Genomic DNA, 14,813 nt, shown 5'->3' on the forward strand with positions numbered 1-14,813 from the left:
ATGAAAAGAAGTTGGATGTCCTGCCCTAAGTGAAACAAAGCTGAAGGGGGTAGGCGAGTTTCCGTGGGGAGAAATAAATGGGATTAAGTCAGGAGTAGCTGAGAGAGTTAGAGCTAACGAAGGGGTAGAAATAATGTTGAAGGACCAGTTATGGAAGGAGAAGAGGGAATATAAATGTGTAAATTTTGGGAGATGTTAAGCAAATGTATGGGAACCTTTGAACCAAATGAGAGAGTATTGTAGTAGGGAACCTAAATGTTAAAGTAGGAGAAACATTTAGAGAGGGTGTGGTAGGTCAGTTTGGGGTGCCATGTGTAAATGATAATGGGAGCTCTTTGATTGACCTTTGTATAGAAAGGGGTTTAGTTATAATTAATATGTATTATAAGAAATAGAGGAAAAATAAGTATACAAGATATGATGTAGGGTGTAATGACAGTAGTTTGTTGGACTATGTATTGGTAGATAAAAGACTATTGAGTACACTTCAGGAAGTACATGTTTATAGAGGGGCCACAGATATGTCAGATCACTTTCTAGTTGTAGCTACAGTGAGAGTAAAAGGTAGATGGGATACAAGGAAACTAGAAGCAGAAAGTAAGAGAGAGGTGAAGGTGTATAAACTAAAAGAGGAGGCAGTTAGGGTAAGATATAAAAAACTATTGAAGGATAGATGGGCTAGTGAGAGTATAGGCAATGGGGTCGAAGATGTAAGGGGTAGGCTTAAGAATGTAGTGTTAGAGTGTTCAGCAGAAGTTTGTAGTTACTGGAAAGTGGGCGCGGGAGGGAAGAAGAGCGATTGGTGGAATGATGATGTAAAGAGAGTAGTAAGGGAGAAAAAGTTAGCATATGAGAGGTTTTTACAAAGTAGAAGTGATGCAAGGAGGGAAGAGTATATGGAGAGAAAAAGAGAGGTTAAGAGAGTGGTGAAGCAATGTATAAAGAGAGCAAATGAGAGAGTGGGTGAGATGTTATTAACAAATTTTGTTGAAAATAAGAAAAAGTTTTGGAGTGAGATTAATAAGTTGAGGAAGCCTAAGGAAGAAATGGATTTGAGAGTTAAAAATAGGAGAGGAGATTATTAAACGGAGAGATAGAGGTATCGGGAAGATAGAGGGAATATTTTGAAGAATTGTTAAATGCTGATGAAGATAGGGAAGCTGTGATTTTGTGTATAGGGCAAGGAGGAATAATATCTTGTAGGGGTGAGGAAGAGCCAGTTGTGAGTGTGGGGTAAGTTCGTGAGGCAGTGGGTAGAATGAAAGGGGGTAAGGCAGCTGGGATTGATGGGATAAAGATAGAAATGTTGAAAGTAGGAGGGGATATAGTTTTGGAGTGGTTGGTGCTATTATTTAATAAATGTATGGAAGAGGGTAAGGTACCTAAGGATTGGCAGATACCATGCATAGTACCTTTGTATAAAGGCAAAGGGGATAAAAGAGAGTGCAAAAATTATAGGGGAATAAGTCTTTTGAGTATACCTGGTAAAGTGGTAGAGTTATTATTGAAAGAATTAAGAGTAAGACAGAGAGTAGGATAACAGATGAACAAGGAGGCTTTAGGAAAGGTAGGGGGTGTGTGGACCAAGTGTTTACAGTGAAACATATATGTGAACAGTATTTAGATAAGGGTAAAGAGGTTTTTGTGGCATTTATGAATTTGGAAAAGGCGTAAAACAGGGTGGATAGGGGGGCAATGTGGCAGATGTTGTAGGTGTATGGTATAGGAGGTAGGTTACTGAAAGCAGTGAAGAGTTTTTATGAGGATAGTGAGGCTCAGGTTAGAGTATGTAGGAGAGAGGGAGATTATTTCCCAGTAAAAGTAGGCCTTAGACAAGGATGTGTGATGTCACCATGGTTGTTCAATATATTTATAGATGGGGTTGTAAGAGAAGTGAGTGCTAGGGTCTTGGCAAGAGGTGTGGAGTTAAAAGATAAAGAATCAAACACAAAGTGAGAGTTGTCACAGTTGCTCTTTGCTGATAACACGATGCTTTTGGGAGATTCTGAAGAGAAGTTGCAGAGGTTGGTGGATGAATTTGGTAGGTATGTAAAAGAAGAAAAGTAAAAGTGAATATAGGAAAGAGTAAGGTTATGAGGATAACAAAAAGATTAGGTGATGAAAGATTGGATATCAGATTGGAGGGAGAGAGTGAGGAGGAGGTGAATGTATTCAGATATTTAGGAGTGGATATGTCAGCAGATGGGTCTGTGAAAGATGAGGTGAATCACAGAATTGATGAGGGGAAAAGGGTGAGTGGTGCACTTAGGAGTCTGTGGAGACAAAGAACTTTGTCCGTGGAAGCAAAGAGGGGAATGTATGAGTATAGTTGTACCAACACTCTTGTATGGGTGTGAAGCATGGGTGAGGAATGTTGCAATGATGAGAAGGCTGGAGGCAGTGGAGATGTCATGTCTGAGGGCAATGTGTGGTGTGAATATAATGCAAAGAATTCGTAGTTTGGAAATTAGGAGAAGGTGTGGGATTACCAAAACTATTATCCAGAGGGCTGAGGAGGGGTTGTTGAGGTGGTTTGGGCATATAAAGAGAATGGAAGAAAACAATGACTTGGAGAGTATAAATCTGTAGTGGAGGGAAGGCAGGGTAGGGATTGGCCTAGGAAGGGTTGGAGGGAGGGGGTAAAGGAGGTTTTGTGTGCGGGGCTTGGACTTCCAGCAAGCGTGCATGAGCGTATTTGATAGGAGTGAATGGAAACAAATGGTTTTTAATACTTGACATGCTGTTGGAGTGTGAGCAAAGTAACATTTATGAAGGGATTCAGGGAAACCGGCAGGCCGGACTTGAGTCCTGGAGATGGGAAGTACAGTGTCTACACTCTGAAGAAGGGGTGTTAGTGTTGCAGTTTTATAACTGTAGTATAAAGCACCCCTCTTGCAAGACAGTGATGGAGTGAATGATGATGAAAGTTTTTCTTTTTCAGGCCACACTGCCTTGGTGGGAATCGGCCAATGTGTTAATAAAAAAAAAATAAATACTATTCTCTTACCCTACATAATATTATACATATTTTAAGGTAAGTAATGAGTGTACTTTGTGTATTTTATCGCTCTGGGCCACTTTAAATATCGTACCTGCCAACACCTACCAGGCTACCTACACTTGATTATCTACATATACTTACCTCTTTCTTCTTCTTATTCTTTTTAGTAATCTTTACAGGAAAAGGGGTTACTAGCCCATTGTTCCCGGCATTTTAGTTGACTTTTACAACACGCATGGCTTACGGAGGAAAGATTCTTATTCCACTTCCCCATGGATATAAAAGGAAAAGTAATAAGACCAAGAACTATTAAGATAAAATCAAAGAAAACTCAGATGAGTGTGTATAAATAAACGTGTACATGTATGTGTAGTGTGACCTAAGTGTAAGTAGAAGTAGCAAGACGTACCTGTAATCTTGCATATTTATGAGACAGAAAAAAGGACACCAGCAATCCTACCATCATGTAAAACAATTACAGGCTTTCGTTTTACACTCACTTGGCAGGACGGTAGTACCTCCCTGGGCGGTTGCTGTCTACCTCGGTGGGAGACGACCGACTTGTTGAAAAAAAAAAAAAAAAAAAACTTACCTCTTGCCTTACATGAGGACTACAAATATTTTAAGGTAAGTAATGAATGTACTGTGCATGTATTTTACTTTTTATTGTTTTTTTTATGCTTAGTTCTACTGTTAGCTTAACCCTTAAACTGTCTACACGTAGATATATGTGCACGTGCGCAGCGCTCCGAATGTATATCAACCTTTTATTTTTCATTCCTTCAAATTTGGTGCATAGGCCTGATTTGCCTAGACATGAAAGAATGGGTCTGTGCACTCAGTGTGTGCACTATGAAAAAAATTGGGGACCATTTAGTACCTTGTGGGAGCACCAGTTCAATTGTGTGCCAGCTAGAGCAAATAGCCAGGCAAACACTAGTGATTCACTGATGTCATGTCATATTAACACTCACATTTTAAAAGGAAAGTAAAAATAGATTAGATAAATGCATGAGTAAGTGTGGGTGGGTGTGAGTTGGACCTGACTAGCTTGTGCTTCTAGGTCAGATGTCATGCTCCTTCTTTCAGTGGATGTGACCTGATTAGGTAGGTCATTGGTCTAAGCTGGGGGGGTGACATGGACCTGCCTTACATGGGCCAGTAGGCCTGCTGCAGTGTTCCTTCTTTCTTATGCATTTGGCTGGCTGGCCTTGGCTGTATCTGTCTATATGTCTATATCTCTGTCTATCTATATCTCTATCTATATGTCTGTCTATACCTCTGTCTATCTGTCTATATCACTGCCTATCTGTATGTCTGTCTATATCTCTGTCTCTCACATGTACTCATAAATACAGTTATTATACATAATGTAAATTACCTAGGATATCCCAAAAATCCATGCCAAGTGCTATACAATGTTTGTAGATATAAGACATAAATAAACATGATGCAAATAATAGCAGTGTCACTTGCTCAGCAATCAGGGAGCAGCACATAAACCACAAACCAACAGGTTTACTAGCCGCTTCCTGAGACAGAGACAAGCAGATGGAAAGACAGACACACACAGGCAGACAGAAAGACAGATAAGCAGAACTAGACAGATAAGCAGAGCTAGACAGACAGACAGACACATACAGAGACATGTTTGTGTGCAAGAGTAAAAACATATAAAGGCAAGGTTCCCTCCTCCAGCAGTGCACATTCATCAAATGTCACTTGTTATCTGATGCTTGTCATAACACCATTCTTCAAGGAGTTCATATTATACTCCAGGCACACACAGAATCAGAAGGACAGATAAGCTGAACTAGACAGACAGATAAGCAGAGCTAGGTGGACAGACAGATAGCTGTACAGATAGACAGAGATAGATGTACAGACAGATAGACAGGCAGACAGACAGACTGACAGGCAGACATACAAAGACATGTTTGTGTGCAAGAGTAAAAACATATAAAGGCAAGGTTCCCTCCAACAGCTCACATTCATCAAATGTCACTGGCTGTCACTTATCTGACCTTTGTCATAACACCATTCTTCAAGGAGTTTCATACTCCAGCATGTCTAAAACATCGCTGGGACCTATAAATACTTTGTATATATTTCTAGACAATAGTAAATGACCAGGGAAGGTGAAAATGTTCACCTGTCAGTGTGATTGTTACAATTTGAGTACTGTTTCAGTACATAATATTATTGTCAGAACAAAGATTGGCTATGAAATCACATGAACTATTTTAAATTGTAATTATCAGAACATAAAAATTATATAAATTAAAATAAAAACGGTAAAGAAAGGTAAATCGGCAACACTTATGCAAGCGGCAGGACTGGATGTTGCCGTCAGGTGAGCATCCAGAGCCAACTTTGTGGTCATATATCTTGGTAAGTACTGGTACTAAAATTTTGTTTTGGTCTTATACCACACAGAAAATTACCCTCTTTAATTTAAAAAAAAAAAAAAAAAATATTTTTCAAAATATTTGGAGTGCCACGCAGGTGAATGTAGATCTACATTTGGACACTTTAAGGGTTAATATGTACATGTTAATGCAAACTTATCTGGCATTTGTATGCACTTATAAGTGCAAAAAAATGGCATTCAGCTTTCTAGCGATGTCCACTTTCCTGCGGTAACCTGGAACCTAACCTGCCATGTAAGTGGGGCCCTACTGTACTGGATTTGGTCTGTTGTATGAGGAGCCTACCAGACACACACTAGTAATAGACATACTCCTGATGCAGCAGACTTGGTTTGTTGTATGGGGTGCCTACCAGACACGCATTATAACTAATGGGCAAAATCTCGATGCAAGTGACTTCGTTCATTGTATGGGGAGCCTACTGGACACACTACAGCTAATGGGTAAAATCTCAGTACAGCAGACATAGTCCATTGTATGAGGAGGCTTTTGGACACATACTTCTACTAACAGACAACTAATGGACAAAATCTCAGTACAACATAAGAAGAAAATAAGAAAGAAGGAACACTGCAACAGGCCTACTGACCCATGTGGAGCAGGTCCATGACCCCCCCCCCATCCCCGGATTAGCCCAATGACCCACCCAGTCTGACCATCTCCACTCAGGGATGGAGCACTGCGCCAGACTCAACAGCACAAGCAAGTCAGGTCCAACTCACACCCACCCACACCCATTCATGTATTTATCTAACCTATTTTTAAAACTACACAACGTTTTAGCCTGAATAACTGTACTCAGGAGTTTGTTCCACTCATCCACAACTCTATTACCAAACCAGTGCTTTTCTATATCCTTTCTGAATCTGAATTTTTCCAACTTGAAACCATTGCTGCGAGTCCTGTCTTGGCTGGAAATTTTCAGCACGCTATTTACGTCCCCTTTATTTATTCCTGTTTTCCATTTATACTCCTCGATCATATCCCCCCTAATTCTACGCCTTTTGAGAGAGTGCAGATTCAGGGCCCTCAGTCTATCCTCGTAGGGAAGATTTCTGATACATGGGATCATCTTTGTCATCCTCCTCTGTACGTTTTCCAGAGCATTTATATCCATTCTGTAATACGGTGACCAGAACTGAACAGCATAGTCTAAATGAGGCCTAACCAAGGATATATAGAGTTGAAGAACAACCTGAGGACTTCTATTATTTATACTTCTAAATAGATATGAAGCCAAGAATTCTGTTAGCTTTATTGCGAACACTAATGCACTGTTGTCTTGGTTTTAAATTACTGCTAACCAGAACTCCTAAATCCTTTTTGCAGTCAGTAGTATTAAGATCTGCATTATTTAGTTTATATGTGGCATGGTTATTTACCTGTCCAACATTTAGAACTTTGCATTTGTCAATATTAAACTGCATCTGCCACTTCTCTGACCATTGCATCAGTCTATTCAAATCATCCTGGAGTGCTCTAGTGTCCTCATTAGAATGAATTGGACAGCCTATTTTGGTGTCATCAGCAAATTTGCTTATGTCGCTATTTATTCCCACATCTATGTCGTTTATGTAAATTGTGAACAACAACGGGCCCAACACTGACCCCTGAGGAACACCGCTTGTGACGTGCCCCCATTCTGATTTCTCCCCATTTATGCAAACACTCTGCTGTCTATTTGTCAGCCATGCCTCCACCCAGGAAAAATTTCTCCTCATATTCTGTGTGCCTTAAGTTTCCTCAATAGCCTCTGGTGTGGAGCTCTATCGAAAGCCTTACTGAAGTCCATATACACAATATCATATTCATAAGAACATAAGAAAGGAGGAACACTGCAGGAGGCCTGTTGGCCCATACTAGGCAGGTCCTTTACAATTCATCCAACTAACAAAACATTTGCCCAACCCAATTTTCAATGCTACCCAAGAAATAAGCTCTGATGTGCAAGTCCCACTCAAATCCAACCCCTCCCACTCATGTACTTATCCAATCTAAATTTGAAACTACCCAAAGTCCTAGCCTCAATAACCCAACTAGGTAGACTGTTCCACTCATCAACTACCCTGTTTCCAAACCAATACTTTCCTATGTCCTTTCTAAATCTAAACTTGTCTAATTTAAATCCATTACTGCGTGTTCTCTCTTGGAGAGATATCCTCAAGACCTTATTAATATCCCCTTTATTAATACCTATCTTCCACTTATACACTTCGATCATGTCTCCCCTCATTCTTCGTCTAACAAGTGAATGTAACTTAAGAGTCTTCAATCTTTCTTCATTAGGAAGATTTCTAATGCTATGTATTAATTTAGTCATCCTACGCTGAATGTTTTCTAACGAATTTATGTCCATTCTGTAATATGGAGACCAGAATTGAGCTGCATAATCTAGGTGAGGCCTTACTAATGATGTATAAAGCTGCAGTATAACCTCTGGACTTCTGTTGCTTACACTTCTTGATATAAATCCCAGTAATCTATTTGCCTTATTACGTACGCTTAGGCATTGCTGTCTTGGTTTAAGGTCGCTGCTCACCATAACCCCCAAGTCCTTTTCGCAATCTGTATGGCTAAGTTCTACATCATTTAACTTATAAGTACTAGGGTTATGGGCACTCCCGAGCTTCAGAACCTTGCATTTATCTACATTGAACTGCATCTGCCACTTTTCTGACCAAGAATAGAGTTTGTTTAAATCCTCCTGAAGTTCCATAATATCTACGTTTGAATCAATTATCCTACCTATCTTATCAATTATCCTGCCTATCTTGATCTACCTCCTCAAACACCTTAGTGAAAAAAGTTAGTAAATTCGTAAGACAGGAACGCCCCTTTGTAAAACAGTGTTGAGATTCATTAATCAATCTGTGCCTGTCAAGATGGCTACGAATTGCTTCGGCAATTATTGATTCCATAAATTTTCCCACTATGGAGGTAAGGCTTATTGGTCTATAGTTCGAAGCCAAGGACCTGTCACCTGCCTTGTAAATAGGTATTACATTTGCCATTTTCCACTTATCAGGCACTATGCCAGTTTGTAGTGATATGTTAAAAAGATTAGCCAAAAGTATGCTAAGTTCATCTTTACATTCCTTTAACAACCTTGCAAACAGTTCATCAGGGCCTGGGGATTTGTTAGGTTTTAGTTTCTCTATTTGTCTGAGGACCATGTCACTTGTTACTGCAATCATACATAGTTTATTAACGTCCTGTTCTACATAATCTATTATTTCAGGAATATCGCTAGTATTTTCCTGGGTGAAAACTTAGAGGAAGTAGGTATTTAGAATTTCACACATATCCTTATCACTGTCAGTGATCTGACAAGAGTTACTCTTATGTGGGCCAATCTTGTCCCTAATCTTACTTCTGTATACCTGAAAGAATCCTTTAGGGTTAATCTTTGAATCCCTTGCAACCTTAGCCTCATAATCCCTTTTTGCTTTTCTTATTCCTTTCTTTATTTCTCTCATTAATTGAATACAGTGGACCCCCGCATAACGATTTTAATCCGTGCAAGAGGGGTAATTGTTATGCGAAATAATCGGTATGTGAATGAATTTTCCCCATAAGAAATAATGGAAATAAAATTAATTCGTGCAAGACACCCAAAAGTATGAAAAACAAAAATTTTTACCACATGAAATATACATTTTCCCACACACAAAGAGAAGGATACATGCACAATAGTAGAGTAGTACATGCACAGTATATATTGTGCATGTACTAGTCTACTAAATGAAGAATAAATGACACTTACCTTTATTGAAGATGCAGCAATGACTGTTGAGACAGTGTGTCCTGGGAGTGCCTTTTCCTCCTGAGTACTGTAGGTCCTGTTTGGCATTTTCTTCCAGAACAGGCCTTATCACACTGTGTATGCCACTACAATTCTTAAATCTCTCAAACCAACCTTTGCTGGCTTTAAATTCACCAATATGAGCACTAGTTCCAGGCATTTTTCCCTGTTCACCTGGGTGTTAGTCGACTGGTGTGGGTTGCATCCTGGGAGACAAGATTAAGGACCCCAATGGAAATAAGTTAGACAGTCTTCGATGACACTGACTTTTTTGGGTTATCCTGGGTGGCAAATCCTCTGGGGTTAATTGTTTCTTGGTATTCTCAATAAGCCACACCAACAACGGTGCTACAGCAGCAGCAGCAGCTGACGGTGGTACAGCAGCAACAGACGATGCTACAGCAGCAACAGACGATGCTACAGCAGCAGCAGACAATGCTACAGCAGCAGCAGCAGCAGCTGACGGTGGTACAGCAGCAGCAGACGATGCTACAGCAGCAGCAGACGATGCTACAGCAGCAACAGACGATGTTACAGCAGCAGCAGACGATGCTACAGCAGCAGCAGCAGCAGCTGACTGTGGTACAGCAGCAACAGACGATGCTACAGCAGCAACAGACGATGTTACAGCAGCAGCAGACGATGCTACAGCAGCAGCAGCAGCTGACGGTGGTACAGCAGCAACAGACGATGCTACAGCAGCAACAGACGATGTTACAGCAGCAGCAGACGATGCTACAGCAGCAGCAGCTGACGGTGGTACAGCAGCAACAGACGATGCTACAGCAGCAACAGACGATGTTACAGCAGCAGCAGACGATGCTACAGCAGCAGCAGCTGACGGTGGTACAGCAGCAACAGACGATGCTACAGCAGCAACAGACGATGTTACAGCAGCAGCAGACGATGCTACAGCAGCAGCAGCAGCTGACAGTGCAGCAGCAGCAGCAGCAGCTGACAGTGCAGCAGCAGCAGCAGCAGCTGTACCACTAATAGTAGCGATGGTTGATTGGGGTTTATTATACAACCTGGCCAGCTCGGAGACATGCACTCCACTTTCATACTTATCAATGATCTTTTTCTTCATGTAGACAGCCTGTACTGTCTGCACAGACAGCCCATGCTGTCTGCCAGCTTAGTTCATATTTCGCGCCATGCTGGTGCTGCCACCTATAGGCCTTGCCACTTCAGTATGCCCAGACTTGCCTCGCTCTCACTCACACAGCGGCCTGGCATCAAGACACAAGTACTCCCAGCTCTCTCTCGTGGGCATGGCCCTCCCGGGCCATGGGCACAAACACACAAGCCTGTGTAACCCACCACTACTTAACAATAAAGTAAGAAGCCTCCGAAGACGTATATCATTAACACCGCTCTACAACCTACAAAACAAGCTATTATAAATGGTGACAGCGGTGCTCCGCAGCAGTTGTGTTTGCCCCGCGAGGAAGGAAGAGGTATGAAGTCATCTTCACTTCATCACCCTACACAAGAAGCATCCGTCTCTCAACGAGTTATCCTGATGTCGTGTCTGCACTTTTGAGCATCCAGACACAGGTACTAGCAGGATCCAGCCGAAATTTGTCGAAATTCTCCGAGAATTGTAAGTGGCGTCCCAGTGACCCCACGCTGTCTCTCAAGTCACGTGTTCAGCGTCACTTGTATGTTGCTGTTGTTGTTCAGCTCAGCACAGCTGTTTCAGCAAGCCAGAGGTGAGTTTTGTGGTGATTTCTGCGTCCAGTGTGAGCTTCTCCACGTGTTTGTGGGTGGAGGAGGAGGAGGAATGGCCAGATGCTCGCCCTGCCATACACTCACGCACACTCCTCGCCACCACACTACCATACACTCACCACTGCCCACTCCCTCTGCTGTGTTTTCTGTTTTTTTCGTATGAATTCATTGCCAGTGCTGTGTATCCGAGTGCCCGAGGCCACTCGAAGCTACGTGGATTACGACGTCACGTGGGTGTGGCCGATGTCACGTAGACCTACAAAGCCACGTGAGTTACCAGATGTCCCAAGGCCACATGCTGTGGTCTGCTGCCCGCATCACATCGACGCCACCCACGATGCTGCCCGACTTCATGACGTCACGATGTCTGTTGACGTCACCTCACGATGTCTGCCTGACGTCACCTCGAGATGTCTGTTGACGTCACTGCTGCTGACGTCACCTTGCGACATCACGCCTGACATCACATGATGTCACATCGAGTGTTCTAGTAATTATTTCAGTATTGTCGAGAAGATTGAGAGAAGATATATGTCGTGTGTTAATTAATTCCTCGCAGTCAGTGTTCTCACATTTTAGTATGTCTTAGTGTCAGTTTTGTGCACAGAAAAGCATCATTTGCTAGTTAAGCCATGTTGTACCGTATGTACAGCGGTGTGTTTGTAAGGTTTCCGTGTGTCCAGTGAGGTCTGTGGTCAGACCCTTGAGTTGCACCACTGTGCTGTCACCCGCGTGACCAGTGTTTGACAGCTGATTACTCAGCCCTGAGCGTACGAGCCCTCTTGTACAGAAAGCTTTTATGCTCGTCGCTCGTGTTGTTCTGCAGAATCGTACCTGCTACGATTCCCATCGAGATTTGTTTCACTTCACCTCCAGACCTTCAGAGTGCAGTTATATGTAGAGAAACAAGTCTGGGGACGCTTAGACTAACCTCTGCTATAACTCCAACTGTCGAGAGATGATACTCGCCAAGCCGCAGTCAGCCCTGTCGGCAGGCGCTGTGTCAGCCTCGTGTCACAAGCTTCAGTGAGCAGCCTGCACAAAGAAGATGTCACTTTGACTGCTAGCTCTCTCACTGCAGTCTGGTGTATGATGTTACGACTCCCAGATGTTTCGCCCAGTCGTCTCTGCCACGACTCGCTCCACAACTCGCTCCACGCTCGCCGGCAGTGACAGCCCAGCGACAGTACCAGTCGAGAAGTGTCCTCCTGAGTCGCTTGCCAGAAGTCCTGCCCAGTTGCCGAGTTTTGTCGACGCCTCACTCGAGGGCACCAGCATGTCGTGCCCCAGGTTGAGTGAAAACCTGCAGCGACTCCTACGATGTCTGCTTCACCGTTCCAGAGGAGACCATACCCTGTTACGTCACAGCTCAGCCGCAGCGATGTCTCCCGTGTTGCAGTACGTGTCCAGACGCAGGAAGGCGTGCAGTGATGCCCTTCGACGCTCATTGCCTTTGACCACGATGTTTAGCACACCCCATGTTTTTTCTTCCCTCCCTGTAGGAAGTTTTTTTTCCATGTCCATATGTATATATATGTTTTTATTTTGTGTTCTGTGCCCTGTTCCTACGAGAGAGAGACCGAGTTTCTTTTACTACCAGTATTGTCGCGTCGGGACGACGCGCGGTAGGTGGCCGAGCGTATGTAGACAGCCTGTACTGTCTGCACAGACAGCCCATGCTGTCTGCCAGCTTAGTTCATATTTCGCGCCATGCTGGTGCTGCCACCTATAGGCCTTGCCACTTCAGTATGCCCAGACTTGCCTCGCTCTCACTCACACAGCGGCCTGGCATCAAGACACAAGTACTCCCAGCTCTCTCTCGTGGGCATGGCCCTCCCGGGCCATGGGCACAAACACACAAGCCTGTGTAACCCACCACTACTTAACAATAAAGTAAGAAGCCTCCGAAGACGTATATCATTAACACCGCTCTACAACCTACAAAACAAGCTATTATATTCATCTCTATTGTAATTCTCACCCTTATTGCTGTAGGGTTGGCACTAGAAGCTTTCTTGGGGCCCATGGTCACTTATTTTCCAGAAAAGGCACCGAAAACACTGTAATAATACGAAATATTCTGATTGTATGCTTGGATGTTACCGCGGAGGCTGGCTGGTAAACAATGCCACCGGCGGAACATGTGAGCGTGGCTCAGGCCGCACATTGGACGCGTCTCGGACGAAAATCGGTGAGCGGGTTTTTAAGCGGTATGTGAGGCAAAATTTTGGCGATTAAAGCAAGCGGTATGCGGATTAATCGCTATGTGATGCCATCGGTATGCGGGGGTCCACTGTATATTGATTTCTTAACTGCCCATCCCCTCTTTTGATATGCCTATATATGCCTCTCTTTTGACCAGTGAGATGTTTTAATCTATTGTTCATCCATTTGGGATCATTTTTGTTAGATCTAATTTCCCTACTCAGAACAAAAGTTGTCTGGGCAGCTAGAACTATGCTCTGAAAAACGTCATATTGGCAACCAAGATCACCTACCTGGCCCATAGTCAGGACATCCCAATTTAGCCCACCCAGGTAATTTTTCAGTCCCATGAAGTCGGCCAAGCGAAAATCTGGGACAGAGATTTGATTGCAGTTATCTGGGTAATTCCATGATATACTAAAACTAAGTAATTTGCGATCACTTTCCCCAAGCTCATCATTAACCTCAAGATTATTAATTAGTGAATCTTTGTTGGCAAGAACCAAGTCAAGCAGATTGTTTCCTCTAGTTGGTTCTGTCACAACCTGTTCTAAAAAGCAATCCTGAACCGTATCAAGAAAGTCACTAGACTCAAGATTTCCTGTCATATTGTTCCAATCAATTTGTCTAAAGTTAAAATCTCCCATTATAACAACATTTTCATATCTAGATGCCTTATGAATTTCGTCCCATAACAGCTTACTGCCCTCCCTATCAAGGTTTGGGGGCCTATAAATCACACTCAAAATTAATTTGTCATATCCCTCGAGAAACTGTAGCCAAACAGATTCTATGTTCGATGTCTCTAATCTTATATCATGTCTAAGACAACAATTTAAATTTTCTCTGACATACATCGCCACCCCACCACCCTTCCTGTTGACCCTGTCAATGTGGAATAGTTTATAACCCTGTATCTTTCAGGTTGAACCAGGTCTCTGTTATACCAATAATATCTATATTACCTACACTTGCAAGTAATCTTAGCTCATCTATCTTATTTCTTAGACTCCTACTATTTGTATAGTAAACTTTAAGGGAGCTAGTCACTTGTTGCCCTCTACTATCCCTCTTTGTTTGTTGATCAATAGATTTGCCATTATTAGCAACTTTATTTTGAATATTGTCTTTTAAACGTATCCCTGAGGTATCCCGGTAATAACTACTGTTTTTAACCCTAATGCTGCTGCCTGATTGTTTCCCACAAACACCCATACCTCTATAATCTATCAGTTTAAATTCCTAGACAAGTCATCAATTACCCTCTCATTTGAATTGGCTAATGCAACCACTCCATCCCCAGAGAGATGAACCCCATCCCTTGTATACATATCACGTTTGTCAAAGAATAGGTCCCAGTTATCAATGAATGGGATTGCAAGTTCATTGCAGTACCTGTCTAGCCAGCAATTTATACCAATTGCCCTAGACATCCATTCATTGCCCACTCCCTTTCTAGGCAAGATGCTACATATGACTGGGATCCCTCCCTTAGACCTAACTACTTCTATGGCTGACCTGTACTTATCCAGCAGCTCCTCTCTCCTACCCTTCCCAATGTCATTACCCCCAGCACTAAGACAGATAATGGGCTTGATCCCATTACCTGCCGTAATCAAACCATACCCCCGGCCGGGATTGAACC

General features: G+C 42.7%; 1 protein-coding gene across 5 annotated transcripts in view; it reads left to right on the plus strand.

Annotated features, from left to right (window-relative positions):
• Nucleotides 1-14,813, plus strand: part of LOC128695087 (DNA-binding protein K10) — a 78,321-nt gene that overhangs the window by 22,952 nt on the left and 40,556 nt on the right. Inside the window, exon 3 of one of the 5 annotated variants that reach the window (XM_070091449.1) lies at nucleotides 2,942-3,034. The exons of 3 other annotated variants lie outside the window; for them this stretch is intronic. The gene's annotated coding sequence lies outside the window, so the exon portion shown is untranslated. One more of the 5 variants, XM_070091451.1, reaches the window with a different exon arrangement.

Source organism: Cherax quadricarinatus, chromosome 35 (assembly GCF_038502225.1).
Source record: "Cherax quadricarinatus isolate ZL_2023a chromosome 35, ASM3850222v1, whole genome shotgun sequence".
Lineage (NCBI taxonomy): Eukaryota > Metazoa > Arthropoda > Malacostraca > Decapoda > Parastacidae > Cherax > Cherax quadricarinatus.